This window comes from Danio rerio, chromosome 14, assembly GCF_052040795.2.
Source record: "Danio rerio strain M-AB ecotype USA chromosome 14, GRCz13ab, whole genome shotgun sequence".
NCBI lineage: Eukaryota > Metazoa > Chordata > Actinopteri > Cypriniformes > Danionidae > Danio > Danio rerio.
Window position 1 is genome coordinate 13,684,265 of NC_141034.1, and position 9,461 is coordinate 13,693,725.

The 9,461-nt window shown below is 44.8% G+C and overlaps 1 long non-coding RNA gene across 1 annotated transcript; it reads left to right on the top strand.

Moving 5' to 3' along the window:
* The first annotated feature begins 1,520 nt into the window (after positions 1-1,520).
* On the top strand, positions 1,521-6,650 carry LOC148679600 (uncharacterized). Its single transcript, XR_015944955.1, has 3 exons — positions 1,521-2,746; positions 3,374-3,919; positions 4,128-6,650. It is a non-coding gene; the product is annotated as an uncharacterized LOC148679600 (long non-coding RNA).
* Positions 6,651-9,461: the final 2,811 nt, after the last annotated feature.

Here is a 9,461-nt window from a genome sequence, read left to right on the forward strand (position 1 = left end):
AATTAGTAGCAAAGATTGTATCTGTTTGCTGACATTGTATCAAAACGGCAGTTAGTTTATTTTGCAGCGTCCCGCTAAGCTGTCAGGAGAGGTGGTGGTTTGATGGTGATTGACAGGGTGCGTGCGAGCGATGTGTCTTAGGAGAAATGCGGTGGGGAGGGGAGAGAAGGGTGCGCGACGTAGCCTATTTGAGGACCGAGAGGGAGAGGCGAGATTACTGGGAGATCATCACTCGTTTGCGGGCATCAAGAGACTCGTGAAAGTTCTTGCCCTACTCATAATTCTCTCTTCATATAGCCGTATGCCTATTACATAAAACACTGTGATATAACCGCGCTCGGATAGATTTCTTACTGCCATCGAACCGCTCCAGGGTTCGTTTTAATCGAGCCGAGACCACCTCATTCAAGCAATCTCGGAGCGATTACTTTGGCGCGGAACAGAGCGCGATTGCCCTGTTCACATATGCCAAACGAACCGCGCTAACTGGGCAATCAAGACACGTTTCGAAACAAAAGTGTAGGTGTGAAAGCACCCTTAAAGGGCTCCACAATGCTGAAATCCTCAGTAAATGTTATGTTTTTGTATTAAAGTTGTTAAAAACTATATTAATATCACTTTCGTTTGTATAAATGCACTTTTGGTTTAAGACGAGGGTTACACTCAACGACTGTAACAGAATTGTTTAAGTTTGACTTACACAGAGTTGTCCCAGAGATGCAGAGCAGATACTGTGCTGACACCAAACTGGCCCAGCAACTGCTAGAAGGGCTCTGACCAGATAAAAAGATCTTTAGGAGCATGCTGATCTGCAAAGCATTTAAAGGTAGAGTGTGTAATGTTTCCATATTATAACCCTCCTTCTTGTGGAAATCTGAAGGAAAAATTACTAGTCATGACGAGTAGAAACAGTTACAAAAGTAACCTTTATTTGTCCGCAAATTTTTAAAGACTGAAACACTTTTCATTTTCCTGGAGTCTTTTTACAACCCCTGGGGCTTTTGTAACAACTACACTTTATTTTTTAACTTAATTTATAATGTTGGTCAATTTGTCTAATTTTTAAGACAAGCACATCTTTTTCATAATCATTATATTTTTGAACTGAGTATCATCAATTTAGAAACAGAAACAGCCCCTAAAAGTAAATCTAATCTCAGATTCAATAGATGTAATATACTTTATGTATTAACTACTAGTATAATTGTAAGTGTACTACTTGAAAAGTACACAATAGCCCCTTTCACACAGTGATACCGGTAAATATATGAAAAATTTCCGGAATGACTTTGCCGGTAAATTAAAAAAGTGCTGTTCACACAAGCGAGGACGTTACGGAATTTTTCCAGAAAAGAGCATTCACATAATCATTCCGAAATACCGGTAATTCTGACATCATTAACTAGAAATTACCTCTAAACGGCTGCGCTTGTATTTGTAAACATTTGACTACATCACAAAGTCTGTGGATGGATCAGTATTGTAAACAACTTCGATGAAAACATACAGAGAAACACTATCACATTTCAAGAGTTCACACTTAGCTAATGATTGATTATGGGCAAGTTTGGCAGGCTGTCCCGGGAGAGAGCCCTGAGCTCGAAGGTTCTTGAGCCCTGGGCTCCCTCCCGTTTGGAGGAAGAGAGGGGAGCCTCGAGCTCAGGTAGATCTCGACAACTCCCCTTTTTTATAATAGCTAAAGATTAAGATTGAAGGCTATTAAAAGATATGCTGCATTATTAGATTACCTGTATTGAAATTTAGATTTAATGATTAACTTGTTGTACATGTTTTTGGAATGTGGGAGGAAACCGGAGAACCCGGGGAAAACCCACGCAAGCACGGGAAGAACACGCAAACTCCACACAGAAACGACCACCGGCCTGTTAAGGAACTAGAACCGGTGACGTTCTTGCTGTGAGGCGACAGTGCTAGTCACTGAGCCACCGTGCTGCCCTATGGAGGGAAAGGTGAAAAGGTAGGGGTGGAAGCGGGGATTCTTCAAATCGAAGATAACTGTAGTGAGAAAACCCTGGCTCTTCCTAGTGGTTAGGAATGGCCTGATTGGTGGATCAAGCATGCTAATGCAGAACCAGCCGTGTTCAATCATAATCACGTGCTCCTCTCGAAATTAGTTTATGAATAAACTTCACTTCAAGAGTTCACACTTAGCTGATGATTGATTATGGGCAAGTTTGGCATGCTGTCCCGGGAGAGAGCCCTGAGCTCGAAGGCTCTTGAGCCCTGGGCTCCCTCCCGTTTGGAGGAAGAGAGGGGAGCTTCGAGCTCAGGTAGATCTCGACAACTCCCCAAAATGCTCTGCTCTGGACAGCAGCCGCGTATTTGAAGAACCCCCCAAAAGGCACAGGAGATTAATGCCATATCCGGCTGCTGAAAAGTGATACAGAAATAGCTTGGAGGAGCAACAGAGACTGGTGTGGGTGTGAAAAATTAACTGAAAGTGCTTATGTATGACTATGTGTGCTCCCGGGGCCGGTTAATTGTAAGGACCAGCGGGAGAGTGAGTGGGGTAAGTGTAAAGGTTTAAAACATATGTGGTGAGTTTCGTGAAGGTTTAGTATAGTAGTGATGGAAAATGAAGCTGTAAGGTTCTGCGGAGCTGTAGCTGCAGATGAGAAGCGGTTAACTGATTAACCGCTTTGACAGTCCAATGGGGGGTGTGTCAGTAGTAGTATGGATAAATGGTAGTGTGCGTGAGCTCCGGTGGAGCGACACTGCTGCGGCAGTGGTGCAGGGGGGATGAATCTCGGCTGAGCGTCTCTGCGACTGCAGAGGTGCGGTGGTAGTCAGTACTAAGGGGAAGAATACGCTTCTGCAGCAGCGTTTTAACTGCTTTAGCAGTGCTGGGAGTGACAGAAGTGGTATAAGTGTAATGGAAGTGTGCTTGAGCTCCAGCAGAGCGTCACTGCTGCAGCAGTGGTGCAGGGGATGTAAATGATGCTCGGCTGAGCGTCTCTACTGCTGCAGAGGTCCAATGGAAGTCAGTATTTGTAAGGAAAATACGCCTCCGCAGGGACGTTTAACTGCTTTAGCAGTGCTGGAGAGTGTAACGGTATTGGGTTGCTAAATGAAAGTGTATATGCGCTCGCTGAGCTTCACTGCTGCGGCAGTGATGTGGAGGGGAGTGATGCTCGGCTGAGCGTCTCTGCGACTGCAGAGGTGCGGTGGTAGTCAGTACTAAGGGAAAGAATACGCTTCTGCAGCAGCGTTTTAACTGCTTTAGCAGTGCTGGGAGTGACAGAAGTGGTATAAGTGTAATGGAAGTGTGCATGAGCTCCAGCAGAGCGTCACTGCTGCAGCAGTGGTGCAGGAGATGTAAATGATGCTCGGCTGAGCGTCTCTGCTGCTGCAGAGGTGCAATGGAAGTCAGTATCTGAAAGGGAAATACGCCTCCGCAGAGATGTTTAACTGCTTTAGCAGTGCTAGAGTGTATCAGTAATGGATTGCTAAGTGGAAGTGTATATGCGCTCGCTGAGCGTCACTGCTGCGGCAGTGATGTAGAAGGGAGTGATGCTCGGCTGAGCGTCTCTGCGGCTGCAAAGTTGCAATGAAAGTCAGTATCTAAAGGGAAGAGAGCTGATTAACTGCTGTGTAGCAGATAGGGATGAGGCTTGGTAGCGACTCTGAATTGCAGGGGTGCGTAGGTATTCAGTGTCAAATGAAAGTTGGTGAAATAGGATAATGGGTGAAATATGATTTGGTGGAGTTTAGAGCGTTGAAGTAGAAGATTGTATGGTGAGAGCCGTGTGCGTTCCCGCTAAGCCTTTACGGCTTTATTATGCGGGGATTGTGTTGGTAGAAAGAGCTTTGAGCATTGTAATTTAAGAATTTGGTATGGTGAGGAAGCAATATTGTTCCCGCTAAGCCTTTACGGCTGTATTATGCGGGGATTGTGTTGGTAGAAAGAGCTTTGAGCATTGTAATTTAAGAATTTGGTATGGTGAGGAAGCAATATTGTTCCCGCTAAGCCTTTACGGCTGTATTATGCGGGGATTGTGTTGGTAAAGAGAGCTTCGAGCATTGTAATGTAAGAATTTGGTATGGTGAGGAAGCAATATTTGTTCCTGCTAAGCCTTTACGACTGTATTATGCGGGGATTTTGTTAGTAAAAAGAGCTTCGAGCATTGTAATGTAAGAATTTGGTATGGTGAGGAAGCAATATTTGTTCCCGCTAAGCCTTTACGGCTGTATTATGCGGGGAGTGTGGAGATAAAAAGCTTTAGAGCGTTGTAGAGTATGAATTGTAAGGTTAGAAATAATGCATGTTCCCGCTAAGCCTTACAGCTGTATTATGCGATTGAATTTTTTTTTTTTTTTGTAACACGTACTTCCCTACTTGTATACGCACACACATAAATAAATATGTGCGCACTCACACACACGCCACATGCACACACACACACACACACACACACACACACACACACACACACACATAAACACACGCTTGAACACCAACGAATACACATTTGAGCGTACTTCCAGACAAATAAACCCCAAGGGGAAATGAGGAAGAGAGAAAAAACAGAAGGGGAAAAATATATATATAAGAGACCTATTTGTTGGATGGAATTAGAGAGAGCAGATATTTGTGTTTTTAGAGATTCATAAGTGTTGATGCCGGCTACCGAGAATCTGCTGAGCTTCTCTGAGGTGATATTGGCTAAGGCGAATGTATGATTTGTAGGCGTTAGAAGACCAACGTCCGAGGGTTTGGATCTGTTGTTGGGAAAGGCCATTGTGTGCTGCTGTAGTAGCTGCTCCTATTCTAAATGAGTGCGAAGAGAAAGGTTCGGGGGGGGGGACCTGAAATGCGAAGGATTTCCTTGAGGTGAAATTGAAACCAGAAACAGGTAACTGGACGATTAGCGTCATCAGTAAAAAGTGGAGCGAGTCTGTTGGGTTCTTGGGCCCTTCTGTAATGCATGTATGCTTTGAGGGTTTGGAATGGTTGAGTGGGTGAGGGAATGTCAAATATATAAATAGGATGTCCTCTGCGTAATTGATCTGTTTTGCTTTGCTTGATGAAGAAGGATAGAGTTTTCTTCATCTAGCAAGGTCAGAACTGATAAGGTTGGGTGAATTGTAGGATTGAAATTTGATGTTGTTGTGAGTTCAGAACATCGCAAAAATCCAAAAAAGGCTAATGTGAACATGGCGTCGAGTGTGCGGGCTGGATGGATGGAAATATATCCTTTGCGTAGGGTGTGGATGCATTTAGAAAGGATGTGAAGTGTGATGGGTTGCCTGGTATCGGGGGAGGAGGGTTGACTTTTTTGTATACCCTTAATAAGGAGAGAAGTTTGAGAATTTGAAATAGCCTCTGAAGGAGACCCGTGAATCAATTTGTGAAAAAATTGGATCCCACTTAGGTAGCTTCGATTGGAACTGGCTTGTAGATTTTTTGTAAGGTGTAAATGTGCTATGAATGAGGTGATAAAAAGGAGAGAAAAGTCAGGAAAAGGAGTTTTATACAGACAGTGAAAGTTTTTGAAGGAACTCCAAGCAGTGAGATATGATTGGAGGGTCCTAGGAGCGACGCCCTGCAGGATGAGAGAAATGGCTGATTCTCTGAGGTAGTGTAGAGGATGGTTTATGGCAATATCATCTCTGAATAGTGAGGAACAGGTGTTGGATGAGGGTCCGCTTCTGGTGCTAACAGCCGAAATCTCTGGAAGAAAAAGCGAGACAGAGAATCAGCAATTTGATATTTGCAACCTGGTACATGTTCAGCTGATATGATAAACTGTTTTGTGGCAGCTGTCCAAACGAGGCGTCTTAATAAGGGCATGAGTGACGGTGAGTGCGAGCGCCCTTTATTAATGCATTGAACAGTAGCCTCGTTGTCACAATGTACGAGGATGCTAGAGGCGGATCACTTGTTACCCCATAAAATGGCCGCAGCGACGATGGGATATAATTTGAATAGAGCTGATGATTGCTCGTTTTGAGGTATTTCCAACATTTGGGGTGGCCATGGGGACGCGAACCAACGGCCTTGGTAAAAACCCCCGAAACCGACTGACGGGGCGGCGTCGGTGATTAATTTAATGTCTACCGGCGATGCTATAAGGTCGCTGTAAAAAAAGGAGCATCCGTTCCATTGCTTAAGGAAAGATATCCATAAGCTGATTTCGTCGCGACAAGGTTTAGAGAGAAAGATTGTATCTTCTAAACCAGGAACTGAGGTAGAGAGTTGTAGGAGGTGCGTAATAAACGGACGACCTTGGGGGATAATGCGCATGGCGAAGTTTAAGTGTCCGAGGATGGAGAGGAGTTCGCGTTTTGTACATGACTGGTTTTCGATGAAAATTTGGCATAGAGATGTAGTGCGGTCGACTTTCTCTTTTGGGAGAGATGCTTGGAATTTATTCGAGTCTAGGTTGATGCCCAGGAATTCGATAGACGTGCTAGGACCGGATGTTTTTTCCTCTGCTAGAGGGATTCCGAGGTCGGCGAAAACTTTTTGGGTGATCGCTAAATGATTATTTGGAGGAAACGACGGAGGAGAGATGATTAGGAAGTCGTCTAACAGATGTATAAGGTAAGGAATTCCGTAATTATTGGAAAGTATCCAACATACGGCTTCTGAAAGCATGTCAAATATTTTTGGGCTGCTTTTGCAGCCGAAAGTTAACCGGACTGCAAAGTAGAATTTTGATCGCCAGCGAATGCCAAAAAGGTGCCAGAAATCTGGGTGGATTGGCATAATTTTAAATGCGGATGTAATATTGACTTTAGCTAACCAGGCATTACAGCCGGCGGTTTTGATAAGGGTTATGGCTTGGTCTATGTCGTGGTAGTGGAGCGAGTATTCGTCTATCGGGATAATGCTGTTTATGCTGGGGAATACAGAGTTATGTGGCGCGGAGAGATCAATAATGAGGCGTTTTTTACCGGAGAATTTACGAGTAGCCACTCCAATAGGACTTATACGAAATACTGTAAACGGCGGAGCTGTAAAAGGCCCGATCATGAAGTCGTTATCAATTTCTTTTTTGATAAGCTGATCGACTGTTTCTGGTTCGGCTTTTGCAGATAGAAGATTAGGACAGCAGAGGTTGTATGAGGGTGAGGCTGAAACACCTGGGTGGAATCTGTAAGTTAAACCTGAAATGAGAAAATCAGAGAAGTTAGTATCAGGGTGATCTTTTAACTCAGAAATGAGGTGAGGAATATTCACAGGAGTCGATAGGTAGTTTTTATATTTTTTATTGTTTGCTCTATAGATTGGGCAAACAATTTTAGCGTGAGCCCCACCGCAAAATGAACAGACATGCAGATATTTGCAAGGGTTTCTCTGACATCTGCCTAAGTTGAAGTTAATAAAGATGTTACTGGAAGGAGTGGAGCGGATAGAAGAAGGAGGTAGAAGAGGAGGAATGCTAGGATTAGCGGGGCGGGGAACGTAACTAGTAGATTTTGGGTTCTGAACTGTGTTAGCGGAGGAAGAGATGAAAGGGCAAGAGGTAGTGACGTGAAGACTTGAGCGGCAGACCGCGCAGGCTAGATTACGGCATCCTAAAAAGACCCGATTATGGATATCAAAGTCCACGGCCCTCCAGTACGGAATTTGATTCCATTGGGTTACCCGGATTGCACATTTAGCTGAAAATAATTTGTGATAGGTGTAAAAATGAGTGCCCCCATAGGAGAGCGTGAGTTCGGCTATGATCGCCATGTAGTCATTTAACTCGCGCCTCCTATGGGGGAAGGCGGAGCAGATGACTTCTGTATAACGTGAGAATGCCATGGTAAATTCGGCTAAGGATAAGATACGTGACTGTGTGTTGGACGACTGTTTTAAGGTGAAGGTGAATTCGCCACAATCCACCTGACGTTCTGCCGCGGGAGGTGAAATTGGTGATAGGAGTGTGATGAGATCTATATCTGCACCTGAGAGAATCTTTTTTTTTGTAGCTGTAGAGATAGGGGTGGGATCCAGAGCCAGAGCGTTAGGCGGCATAGGGAGGGGAGTGGCGGTGAAAAGTGTGTAGGAGGGCCGTGCTGAGGAAACTGGTGCGGGGAGAGTTTGAGTTGGATCAGTGCTAGTGTGTGCTAAAGGGAGTGAAAAAGAGGGGGGAATAGGGTAGGTTGGAAGAGAGGAAGCTGGTTGGTTATGGGGAATAGAGTAAGAAGTAGAAGGTTGAGGAGGGAGAGAGAAAGGCTGATTAATCTGAATGGCAAGAGGAGCGGAAACGTTAGGTTGGAAAGGATTAGAAGAAATTGGAGGGATAGGAGGGGTAGCAGGAGAACTGGAGGGAGGGGCTGGAGGCCAAGAGAAAGAGGGAGGTAAAAGTTGAGGGAGTCCTTGGTTCAAGTCCTGACGGTGTGACGTAGCTGGTGGTGAATGGGATTCCTGGGGGTGTGGTCCTGTGGGTGCGCTGCTGGATACGTGTTTGGTTATTGATTTTCTTTTTCCTGGTTGAGTGCGGGTGGGTTGAAGGTAGGGGGTGTGTCTGGCGCTGGGTTCCCTGGTGATAGGTCTTTTGCTGGGACTGAGTAACGGGTGGGAGTCTGAAGTGGCGTTTGAATAGAGTTTGAGTAGTTCCGGTTTATTGAGGGTCCTTGGGGCGTGAATGCCGAGATCTGCGAGATGTTTACGTAGTTCTGAAATAGTTATTCTTGTGGGCTGACGGAAGGAGGAAGCTGTAGCATATGATGAGGCTGGGGACGTGGCTTGCTGTCTGGATGTCGATGGAGGAGTGGAACTGGTGCGAAGTCTGGTGGATGATCGGGTGGATCGGCGGCTTCTTGTGGCGTTCTGGGGCTCTGTTTGAGGTACCGTGGGGAGTTCGGGTGCTGCTGGCTCTTCTGTAAAGGTGAGTGGTACTGGATTGATGGTGGAATTACTGGGGCTGTTGTCGTTGTTGTTGATTTCCATCTTTTGAAGGTATTGTAGAAAGATGGGCAGTGGTAAGGGTTATTGTTGATGTAGCTGTTGATTAGCTTAGCTTGCTTCGCCGTGCTGTTGTTGTTGTCGTTGTAGTAGTTGTTGTAGTAGTAGTTGTTGAAGTAGTTGTTGTTGTAGTAGTTGTTGTAGTAGTAGTTGTTGTTGTTGAAGTAGTTGTTGTTGAAGTAGTTGTTGTTGTTGTTGTCGTAGTAGTTGATGTTGTTGTTTTAGTTTTCGTTGTTTTCTGTCGTAAGCGTTGCTTGCTTTGTTCTTCAAATTGAAGATAACTGTAGTGAGAAAACCCTGGCTCTTTATAGTGGTTAGGAATGGCCTGATTGGTGGATCAAGCATGCTAATGCAGAACCAGCCGTGTTCAATCATAGTCACGTGCTCCTCTCGAAATTAGTTTATGAATAAACTTCACGTCGAGATGTACATGATATGTGTGTGTGATACTGTGATACCATGATTTTTATCGTGATACCATGATTTTTATAGCTGTAGACTTGTGGAAACCTGTCTACAAACGGGATGGATATTATTGATA